Here is an 11491-nt window from a genome sequence, read left to right as displayed (position 1 = left end):
TGTTGAAAAAAAAAAGATCTGCTGAAGAGGTTACAATTTGCTAAAGAACACACTGACTGACCTAAAGAGAAATGGTGCAACATTTTGTGGACTGGTGCAAGAAAGATTGTTCTTTGTGAGGTCTAGAGGCCACAGACAGTTTGTCAAATGACCCCCAAAAACTGAATTCAAGCCACAGTACAGTGTGAAGATAGTGAAGTCTGGTGGAGAAAGTATCATGTTATGGGGATGTTTCTCATACTATGGTGTTGGTCCTATTCATTACATACCAAGTGTTGTAATGTGAATGTTATACTGTTTTAATTCAGACAGTTAGATTAGGCCACCAGGGGTCCTCGGGGTCAAGTATAAATAGATAGCATGTATGCTGTCAGTGTGTAATGAGTGATGCAGCAAGTGTTCAATAAAGTGGAACCTGTGCAGTTGAAGAAGTGGCACTTTATTACATTGGCGACGAGGATGGGATCAGTTTAAGAGTTACAATGGCAACATACGGAAAGACTGGAGAGTTTGACCCGGAGGCAGATGACTGGCAGCAGTATGTGGAACGGCTGGAATTCTACTTTGCTGCAAATAAAATCACCGACGCCGAACAAAAGCGGGCCATCTTCCTGAGTACACGTCAACCTGACTTGTGACTATGTGACCATGACTTATGTCAACCTGGTAAGCCGAGAGATAGGTCCCTTACAGATTTACTGAAACTGTTGACTGACCACTTTGCACCGAAATGCAGCATTATAGTGGGGAGATTTAAGTTTCATTCAAAAGTTAGAGATCACGGCCAATCAGTTGCTGCGTTTGTAGCTGAACTGAGGAGACTTTCTGAGCACTGTGCTTTTGGGACAACTTTGGATGACATGCTAAGAGATAGACTGGTGTGTGGCATTAATGACAACCACATCCAATGCCGGTTGCTTTCAGAACCAGATACTAAAATGACTTTGGAGAGGGCACTGGAATTAGCGACAGCCATGGAAACCGCCATGAAAGATGTAGCGCAGTTACAGCAGAAAGCAGTAGACGAGGTGGTGCACAAAGTGCAGCCAGTGGCCTCGGACCAGAAGCCGCATGTGACGTGTTTTAGATGCGGAGGAACACACACCGGCGGACTGCCGTTTCGCAGAGGCAGTTTGCCTTAATTGCTGCAAGAAAGGACATTTGGCCAGAAAATGCCGCAGTGCGAGACAGCCCAAACAGAACAGATTTAGCACACGAGGGGCAGCACACATGTTGGAGGAAAACGAAGAGGAGCAGCCAGAATACACTCACATGCTGCACAATCTGAGAGAAAATAGAGTGGAGTCATACAGAGAACAACTGTCAGTGAATGGGCATGACATCACATTTGAAATTGACATGGGGGCAGGCTTGATGATAGTGAATGAGAGAACATACAGGCAGATAGGGTGTGGAAGACTCCATCCTGCAAAAATAAAACTGTACACCTACACAAGAGACAGAGTGGATGTGTTAGGCAAGATGTATGCAAATGTCATATACAAGGGACAGACAAAGCAGTTGCCTTTGCTGGTGGTTAAAGGGGAGGGCCCAAACCTAATGGGGAGAGATTGGCTCAAGGCAGTGAGACTAGACTGGACAGCCATATTCAAACTCCAAGTAGGACATCAGTAAGAGTTGGAGGCTCTTCTCTCACAACACCAGGAGGTGTTTAAAGGTGAGCTAGGCACACTAGTTGGGGCTACAGCTAAAATCTATGTGGACCCAGAGGCCAAGCCTTGTTACTTTAAAGCTAGGCCCTTGCCATATGTGCTCAAAGAGAAAGTTGAAACCGAACTGACCAGGCTACAGAATGAAGGTATCTTAGAGTCTGTTAGCTTTGCTGAGTGGGCAGCCCCAATAGTCCCCATAGTCAAACCAGACAAAAGCATAAGGATATGTGGTGACTATAAAGTTACAGTAAATCTGGTATCAAAGCTGGATAACTACCCAATCCCAAAGACAGAAGACTTGCTGGCAGTGCTGGGAGGAGGGCAGAAGTTCACCAAACTGGACATGTCTCAGGCTTACCAGCAGCTACCACTGGAGGAAAATTCCAAGAGATTCACAACAATAAACACACATCGTGGACTGTTACCAGTACACCAGGCTGCCCTATGGGGTGTCCTCAGCCCCAGGCATTTTTCAGCACACCATGGACAACTTACTACAAGGACTTCCTCCTTCCTCAGGTGGTGGTGCGAGTAGACGACATACTTGTGACTGGGAAGGACGATGCTAGCCATCTGCAGAATTTAGGGACAGTACTGTCCAGACTGAATGCAGCAGGACTCCGTCTTAAGTGAGAGAAATGCATTTTCATGGCGCCAGAGGTGGTGTATCTGGGCTACAGAATAAATCATGCAGGGATTCAGCCAGTGGCAGACAAAGTTGAGGCTATTGCAAATGCAGCTGCACCGACAAACCAGACACAGCTGAAGTCATTCCTGGGAATGCTGAATTATTATCATCGCTTCTTGCCTAACGTGGCCACTGTGCTGGAGCCTCTGCATGAACTCCTCAGAAAAGGAGTGCCATGGAAATGGGAGAAACGCCACAGTAGCGCTTTTGATGCAGCGAAAAAGTGCCTTCAGTCTGAGCAACTGTTGGTGCATTTTGATGACACAAAACCCCTCTACCTGTCCTGTGATGCATCCCCATATGGTGTGGGAGCGGTGTTATCCCACCGGCTCCAAGACGGCACAGATAGGCCCATAGGATACATGTCGCGGTCTTTGTCATCAGCAGAACATGGCTACTCTCAACTGGAAAAGGAGGCTCTGGCGATAATATCCACCAGTACCTGTTTGGAAAACATTGTACCATAGTCACAGACCACAAACCGCTTCTGGGTCTTTTGGGAGAGCATAAGGGCATCCCACAGCAGGCGGCTGCCAGAATGCAAAGATGGGCATTGATACTTGCTGCCTATGAATACACCTTGGAGTATAAGGAGGGCTCAAAACATGGAAATGCCGATGTGTTGAGCAGACTTCCTCTGCCAAGCTCTCCCATGGCCACCCCCCGGGAGGGGGAGGTGGTGATGCTTATGGAACACATGAATGGCACACCGCTGCAGGTCAAGCAGATCCGCGACTGGACCCGGAGAGACCGTGTACTGTCAAGAATACAGCAGTGGCTGATGCAAGGCTCTTGGCCTACAACATGCACAGATCCAGAGCTCCAGCCCTACATAAGATGACAGCATGAACTGAGCATGGAGGATGGGTGTATACTGTGGGGTAGTAGGGTGATAATACCCCCTCAAGGAAGACAGACCATGATTGAAGAACTACATGAGGCCCATCCAGGAGCCTTAAGGATGAAAATGGTAGCTTGCAGCTATGTGTGGTGGCCGAAAATGGACGCTGACCTTTCAGCAACAGTGCGTAGATGTCACGTTTGTCAGTCCAACCAAGCCTCTCCAGCTGCAGCACCTTTACATTCTGATTGTCATTGATGCCTACTCTAAGTGAATTGAGGCTCATCCAATGCAGGCCATAACATCTGCCGCTACCATAGAAAAGTTCCGAAGCATCTTTGCCACCCATGGAATACCGGCCGTTCTGGTCAGCGACAACGGGCCTAGTCTCGTCAGTGCCGAATTCAAACACTTCCTTACAAAGAATGGCATAAAGCATGTAACCACAGCACCTTATCACCCATCTTCAAATGGCTGTGCAGAGCGTGCAGTATGGGTGTTCAAGGAAGGAATCAAGAAGATGGAGGAGGGGAGTGTGGAGACAAAGGTATCCACATTCCTGTTTAAGTATCAATCAACCCCTCAGCCCACAACTGGGGCCACACCAGCTGAATTTTCTCATGAACAGGAGACTCAGGAGTCTGCTTGATTTAGTTCGCCCTGCACTTGGAGACAAAGTGGGACAGAAACAGGCCACACAGAAAGAATATCACGATAAGCATGCCCGGGACAGAGTATTCACAGAATCGGACCAAGTTTATGTGAGAGGATACTCGGGTCAGAAATAGATTCCGGCAACGCTCATCAAGAGGACAGGGCCAGTTTCATGGAGGGTGAAAACACAGGACGGAAAGGTGGCAAGACGGCATCAGGACCAGATCCGTCCTTGTTACGATCAGGAAGGTATGGAAGCCAGCTTTCAAGAAGAAAGTTTACCAGTAGACCTGGCACCTCCTGAACTGTCGGATCCAGAGCCGGAGCCAGAGCAGCCGGCACCGGAGACAGGTGGCCCAGCGCCCCCTGAACAGTCTCTTGAGGAGGGACCATGTTTCCCAGTTAGATTTAGGAAGGCACCCACTTATCTCAAGGACTACGTCCTTCCAGGGGCACAATAATCCCCGAGGGTGCCTCGAGAAGGGCAGTCTACCCCTGCCTTGTAGTTCAGTCTTTGTTCATGGTTTCTTGAAAAAAAAACCACAAAAAAAAAAACCACAAAACTTTTTGGGGACTTTGGACCTGGGGGAGAAGGGAAAGTTATAATGTGAATGTTATACTGTTTTCATTCAGGCAGTTAGATTAGGCTACCAGGGGTCCTCGGGGTCAAGTATAAATAAATAGCATGTATGCTGCCAGTGGGTAATGAGTGATGCAGCAAGTGTACAATAAAGTGGAACCTGTGCAGTTGAAGAAGTGGCACTTTATTACACCAAGGATCATAGATCAGTTGAATACATCAGAATGCTTGAAGAAGTCCTTTTGCCTTTTGTCAAAGAGGAAATGCCCTTGAAATGGGTGTTTCAACAAGACAATGACCCCAAAAACACCAGCAAGTGAGCAGCATCTTGATTCCAGACCAACAAGATTAAAGTTATGGAGTGGCCAGCCCAATCCTAGGATCTTAATCCAATAGAAAACTAGTGGGTTAACATCAAAAATGCTGTTTCTAAGACAAAACCAAGAAATGCAAAGGAAGTGTGAAATGTAGTCCGCTGGTCCTGTCCTGGAATACCTGTTCACATGTGCCAGAAGGTGGTCAACTCCATGACTCACAGATATGAAGCAGTTCTCAGAAACAGTAGTTATACATCTAAATATTAGTTCAGTGACTCAGAAGAAAGATAAGTCTTCAAGCAATTTTCAGTTTATACAGTAAATGTCTGAGTTTGTAAAGAAAAATGCAGACACTTATTTTTGAAAAGCCTAATATTCCCTTTTCTTCACTTTCTGTAAAGTAATAACAAAGTTGATCAACTTTTCTTCATGTTTTGATTTGAATAGAACGTGCAGTGTTCACAATGCATGTGTGTGTATATGAGAGCTGAACTAATTACAATCAGCTGGTTTATTGGGAAGATGGAACAAATATGTGGCTGGACTTTTACTTTCTGAAGCTGGATTTGACACCTCTGCATATATCCTTCAAGTAAATTGATTAGGAATGGCAAAGTTAGTGAACTTTTCTGAGGGAATGTCAAATTCCCTAGTCAATGTCTTTAATGAGCTGTCTCAGAGAATATCATGCAGGGGTGGCTGGATGACTGACTCTGATTTTGATGAAATTTTCACCATATGCTCTTCAAGTAGATTGATTAGGAATGGCAAAGTTAGTTTTAAGCATCATTTGAGTAAAACAAGGGTACGATCTACTTAAACATGGCCACAATTTGTAAAACATGCACTCAACCCAGACAAAATTACACTAATGAGACACACCTGGGGAGATACAGGAAGAAGGCCATAACAAGAGCAAGAGACAGCACAAGAGACAAGGGACATCAAAATAACGTAGTAGACGGGACAGACGTGTGACAAGCTGCTGTGGGCAATCACAGGACTTGAACTCAGCTGATTGCATCTCTCAAAGTATGTATTTAATGTGTATATGTCATGGACATGAATGAATGAAGCTCTTCAGCATCTCACCATATCATTTAGGTCCTTCAGACTGTTTTCAAGCAAATGCTTCAGAGGAGCATTAGCATGGCTAAAACCTTTCACCTTTCTGGGTGGAAACCCCCCCCAGACGCCCCACCTTTTTAAGCATTTTTTTCTTTTTTAGCCTTTCAGCTTCTGGCAGGCTCCACCCCAAGACCCCCCCTCATTACAGCCCTCTTAACCCTTTGCCACATTAAGCATTTCTTTAATGTAGATGTACATTAATATTCAAAGTTTTCAGCTAGTTGACAGTAGGGCTGTACAATATGGCCAAATTACCATATCTCAATCTTGTCATATCAATATGATATATGATATGACAATGATTTGACACAAAGTGCAGCAACAGTGAAAATTAAACATTAAAACATTAAACAAAACAGTAATAATACCACACTCATTTTGCACTCATCATAAGGTTAGGAAACAGTGCCCTCCAAAAGTATTGGAACACTGGAATTTCACACATTTTAATTTGTTTATGCCATTTTAAATACAAGAAAAACAAAAAAATAAAGAATAAAAATTTCTAACATTATCTTCCTCAAACTCAAACTGAAAGCAAATCTCTAAAACTTGATAAAACCTGTAAATAATAATCAGTTTTATTGCCAGTTTTCTTTAGACAAGTCAGGGGATGGAAACATGAACATTTCCAAGTCATTGAATATGTCTTGGACTTTATTTACATCAATTATGAAGAAATACAAAAGTTACTTTCACCAAAACATCAAATCTAGGCTTTCATCTCAAATGTACTTTCGGTCAAATTGTAGCTGAACTTTCAGGTTTTCTTTTTAAGAAAATCCTCCTCTACACCACTTCATCAGGAACCTGGATTTTAATTTATATCAAGTTGTAGAGATTTGCTTTCAGGCTGAGTTAAGGAAGATAATTTTAGAAAAAAATGTATTTGAAATAGAATAAACAAATTAAAATGTGTGAAATACCAAGTGTTCCAATACTTTTGAGGGCAACTGAGAAACACTGAGGAGCATCTTACATCTTATATACAGTGCAGCAGATAAGAGAATATTTAGAGTGGAATCCTGCAAATGGTGATACAAAAATCAAATTCGGCACAAATAATCCATAGACATGAACTCTTTAAAAAAAAAACTGAGGAGGCAGCCAGGTCGCGGTCAATTGATGAATGACACAGAAGTCAAAATTAAAATTTGCTCCAATCATATAGAAAACTACACCACATTATTTGCCTGATCATAAAGATTCCAAAAAGGTATAGTTTGGACAATCTGTGACTGAATGTTATGGAGTTATGAGGTAAAAGCAGCAAGAATGGTGAGAAAGGTCAATTTCAGTTTGTACAGGGGTCAAAAGTTAAAGTTGCTCCAATTTTGGTAAAAAAAAAAAATTATGCAAATTATTGGTTGAGTTCATCGGGGTTTAAAAATTAACAGTTTGCATCATGTGTCATGCTTAGTTCATGTTACAGGGTAACATATGTCACATGTCATAGAATCCAATGGACATTGACCTTGTTTGACCTTTACTTTGGAGACCAAGCATTCAGCACTGTCAAAACTATTCCATTTATTAATCCTATTAACTCAACCAATAATTTGCATCACTTTTTACCAACATTAGAGCAACTCTTTACCTTTTGACCCCTGTACAAACTGAAATTGACCTTTGTCACCATTCATTTTTACCCCAAAACTTCATAACATTCAGTCATAGACTATACCTTTTTGGAATCTTTATAATCAGATAAGTAACATGATGTAGTTTTCAATTTGAATGGATCATTTGTAAATTTTGACCCCTGTTTCTGTGAAGGCTCTCAGTTGTCCAGGTGGTTTCCATAGTAGAGAAGCTTGAATCTTCGACTGGACTGGGTTGCTTGACGTGAGGACGTTTCGCTTCAAATCGCAGAAGCTTCTTCAGCTAAAATTCTTGCTCTGGTAGTCTGACTTCTGTCTTGACTCTTGTAGAGAAGAATAACAAGGCAGCAAAAGCTGGAGTTTTAAACCTAAGCAGACTCCTCCTACCGAGAGGCCGACTGCTATTGGCTAGTGACTAACAATTGCTCTAATTAGCATCTGTTGTGCTCTAGTTAGCACCCTCCTAATGACAGGGCAGCTGTCCCTCCTAACGATGGGACTGACGCCTCTCCTGACAACTCTCCTGACGATGTGAATGAGTCATTACCATGAACAAAAGACTGAAACTGCTTTGACCTGAGTACCCCATTGTAAACAGGGGACAAAGCTTGTCTCAGACCCCCTCCCCGGTTAAGGCTGGGTTTCAACTGTTTCACATACAATGTTTCCTTCACTCCCCTCTCAAACCATTTCTTTTCTCTGGCTAAGATTTTAACTTCCTTGTCCTAAAACATGTGGTTAGTGTCTTTAAGGTGGTTAGTGTCTTTAAGGAGGTCTGAGACACACTTTGCTGTTATATGGCTGGGGGGGCCTGGCTGCCGGTTTGTTTGTCTTTTTGTTTTCCTCCCAGGTGGCGTGCATTTGGGACTGAGTGGCTGTGTTGCTGAGGCTGTCAGGACCTCACCCTGATCACCTGCGACTCGTCAGGACTCACAGCTGAGGTGCATCTGGATGGATTGGAGCATGTTGGCATTTAAGACTGGAGTGCACAGTGTGTATTTGCCAGAGACTCGACCTTGTGACCAGACGGGTGAGATCGTCGTCTTGGGAGCCATCTCATCAACAGCGGATGCTGAGAACGTCCAGGTTTGATGCACAGTCTGTGAAAGAGGAGGGGGTGAGGTCTCACGCTCGTCAGCACACTTCCTGAGGTACGTTAGATTTTGTGACTAACAGTTATACAGTCAGTAAATGTGGTGTCCCTCACACCTTATTGTATTGAGCTGTATGTTAGTCATGTATCAGCTTCCACTGCGGTGGAGTTTTGTGAACGGGATGTTCCATGCCTGCAGGTTGGGAAGCTGATCAGTAATCAAGCCAGGAAGTGTTTGCTGTTTGTACACCTTTAAGTGTTCTGTGTGTAGAGTGTGGACTCACATAATGGTTCCTTCTTTCACAGACTCGGTTGTTGCGGCCACCTGGGGGGTGTCGGCGGGGTCCTTGGGTCCGAAACAGCTTCTGGCTCCGGACCGTTAGCGCTGCTGGGAGCGCACCATGCCAGACCGCACTTTCTTTTGTTATTTTTTGTATCACTGTTATGTATTAAATTCAGTTAGCCTTTGTACCGTGCTCTGCTTATTTCATACTGGGTCCTTCAAACGCTGGTCGGTTCTCCGAGCTGCGTCCGACACATAACAGTAGTCTCTGGCCAAACATCACGGACCCAGCGTTAGCAGAGACGGTAACGCGCCGGGAAGGCGGCAGCAGACGTTCAGTGGTTATCCGGATCAGTTGCGGGGCTCTCCGCCCGGAAGGTGCGTGTTTGAGACCCATTACTGGATACTGATTTGTGCTCTCTTGCAGCCGTGTTCCTGTGTTTGTGCCTTATCCGTGGGTCGTGGTGGAGTGTGACTGGCGACGGCTTCGCGTCACGCTCCGACCGGATAAGAGGTTTAAACGGGAGCTGCAAGAGTGCGTTTGTAATGGGTTCACGCGCACGGCGGAGCTCTGTTAGCACGGGTCGCTGGGCTTCCTGTGTTACAGTCATAGCCCCGTTTCCCCGGAGAAAGGTAACTACTGCGTCTGTTGTATCAGCTCCGGCGTTATTTAGTTGAGCACATTTTGGTTGTGTGTTGCACTCAGCTGCGCACACAAAAGCAGCTCGTTTGTTTTTTTCTGTCGCCCAAGGGGTTTTTTCATTTTTAGCACTCTGGTTCCCCCTTGTGGTGACTGAATCACGTTACTGTCAAGCTCTTGAGTAGGAACAGGTGTGTTCCATTTGGTTGAGCTTGACGGTATAACTCACTGATTTGTTTTGTGTTAGTTCATTTTGTGTGGGTGTTTTTTGAGTTGGTTTTTGTGTGGGCTTTTCTTTTTTGTTGTCCACTATTTGTCTGGGGGTGTGACCCTGTAGCCTTTGCAAAAAACAAAAAAAAACACAAAGAGAACAGGGACCCAAACAACTGTGTGTTGGTCTGTTTTTTTTTTTTCCTTTGTTTCTTTTTGTTTCACATCCCCAGGGTTGGATGGTACGGTCCCCTGGGGGGTGATGGGGTGGTCTTTGGGTTGTTTTTTCTCTTTGTTTTTTGTTATGCCCTCTCTTCTCCTCTGACTCCAGCCGGGTGTGCCGTAGTGTCGGCATTGCTGGAGGGGTGCAGTTAGGTTGTGCTGGGCGTTTCCCAGGTAGCCTCTGCACCCGGGAGGGGAGGGGGGGGGGTTTGGGTTTTTTTTTGTTTTCCCTCCCCCAGTTTCCGCCCTCAGGGTTTGACTGTGGTGTCCTCTGGGGGGGAACGGGCGTTGGGTCCATCTAGCCGTGGACGGCCGGGGCTGGGTCCATTAGTCATGCGGGGAGGCGTCTCCTGGGGTTGACGAGTGGTCCTCTGGGGGGCGCTGGTGGTCCCCGTGGGTGACGTTGGATCCCAGAGGGACCTCGGCCGTGGTTATTACTCCTGGAGCTGGCGGGTGGCCCTCTGGGGGGTGTTGGTCCCTACGTGTCGTTTGGGGGGGAGGAGGGGGGGGTATTTTGGCATTTGTTTGTGAGCTTAAATTTGGATTGTTTTTCTTTTCTCCCCTTCCCTGGGGTTTGATGGAATGGTCCTCTGGGGGGGGGGGGTGTTTTAGTGTTTTTGTTTGTGGGCTTGGGTTGGGTTGTTTTTCCTTTCTCCCCTTCCCTGGGGTTTGATGGGACGGTCCCCTGGGGCGGGGGGGATGTTTTGGTTGTTTTGTTTTCTGACTAATCACACATGTTTGGTTAAAGGCTGACCGCACAGGTGTAGGAACTCCTGGCCACACCTGTGCTGAGACTGTCAAACAAGGGCAAAGATGCAGCCAGTTCAACCAGTCTGTTGGAGGACGAACGCAGACGCGGTTTCCAGCCATGGTCCCTGGAGGGGGGGTGTTTCTCCTGGGCCAGGTGTGTGTGGTCGCCGGGAGGCCGCACTTTCTTTTGTTATTTTTTGTATCACTGTTATGTATTAAATTCAGTTAGTCTTTGTACCGTGCTCTGCTTATTTCATACTGGGTCCTTCAAACGCTGGTCGGTTCTCCGAGCTGCGTCCGACACATAACACTTTGCCCCCTGTTTACAATAGGGTGACTGCCTGGTTTGCCCGCACCAAAAACCGCATCTGGTCCAGTGCATCAAAAGAAATACAGGCCAAACAAAACAAAACAACCTTATGAATCTAATAGCCTAAAGGCACCTTGACACTTGCACAAATTTGATCCCCGCACTGCTGCGCAATTCATCAAGCCAATGTATCCTGCTTTATCCCGCTTGACGCCACCCTATACAAAATAATCATTTCATAGCCAATGCCGCATTTACTGTCAGAACTTGGCTGATGAAACCATCTCTCATTGCTCCCAGAATGGTGAAGAATGCATTTGGAATCTTGCGGTTGCGAAATTTAGCGGGAGCGGGATGGGGAGGAGCGGTTGCAGGATGAAGAAAATTGTCCCACGCAGGTTTTGACTTTACACTTCTGGCCTTAAAAAAAGTGCCTCCTTCAGTGCAATCTAACACCCCTTCAGAAATCTGTGCCTGGCACAGGGAATCTACCTCAGGCCA

At 45.6% G+C, this 11491-nt stretch overlaps 1 pseudogene; it reads left to right on the top strand.

Moving 5' to 3' along the window:
• The first annotated feature begins 482 nt into the window (after positions 1-482).
• On the top strand, positions 483-4317 carry LOC117509065 (annotated as a pseudogene).
• The last annotated feature ends 7174 nt before the right edge of the window (positions 4318-11491 follow it).

The sequence above is a fragment of the Thalassophryne amazonica genome, chromosome 1 (genome assembly GCF_902500255.1).
Source record: "Thalassophryne amazonica chromosome 1, fThaAma1.1, whole genome shotgun sequence".
In the NCBI taxonomy this organism is placed as follows: Eukaryota; Metazoa; Chordata; class Actinopteri; order Batrachoidiformes; family Batrachoididae; genus Thalassophryne; species Thalassophryne amazonica.
This window is presented reverse-complemented; position numbering and strand designations above follow the sequence as displayed.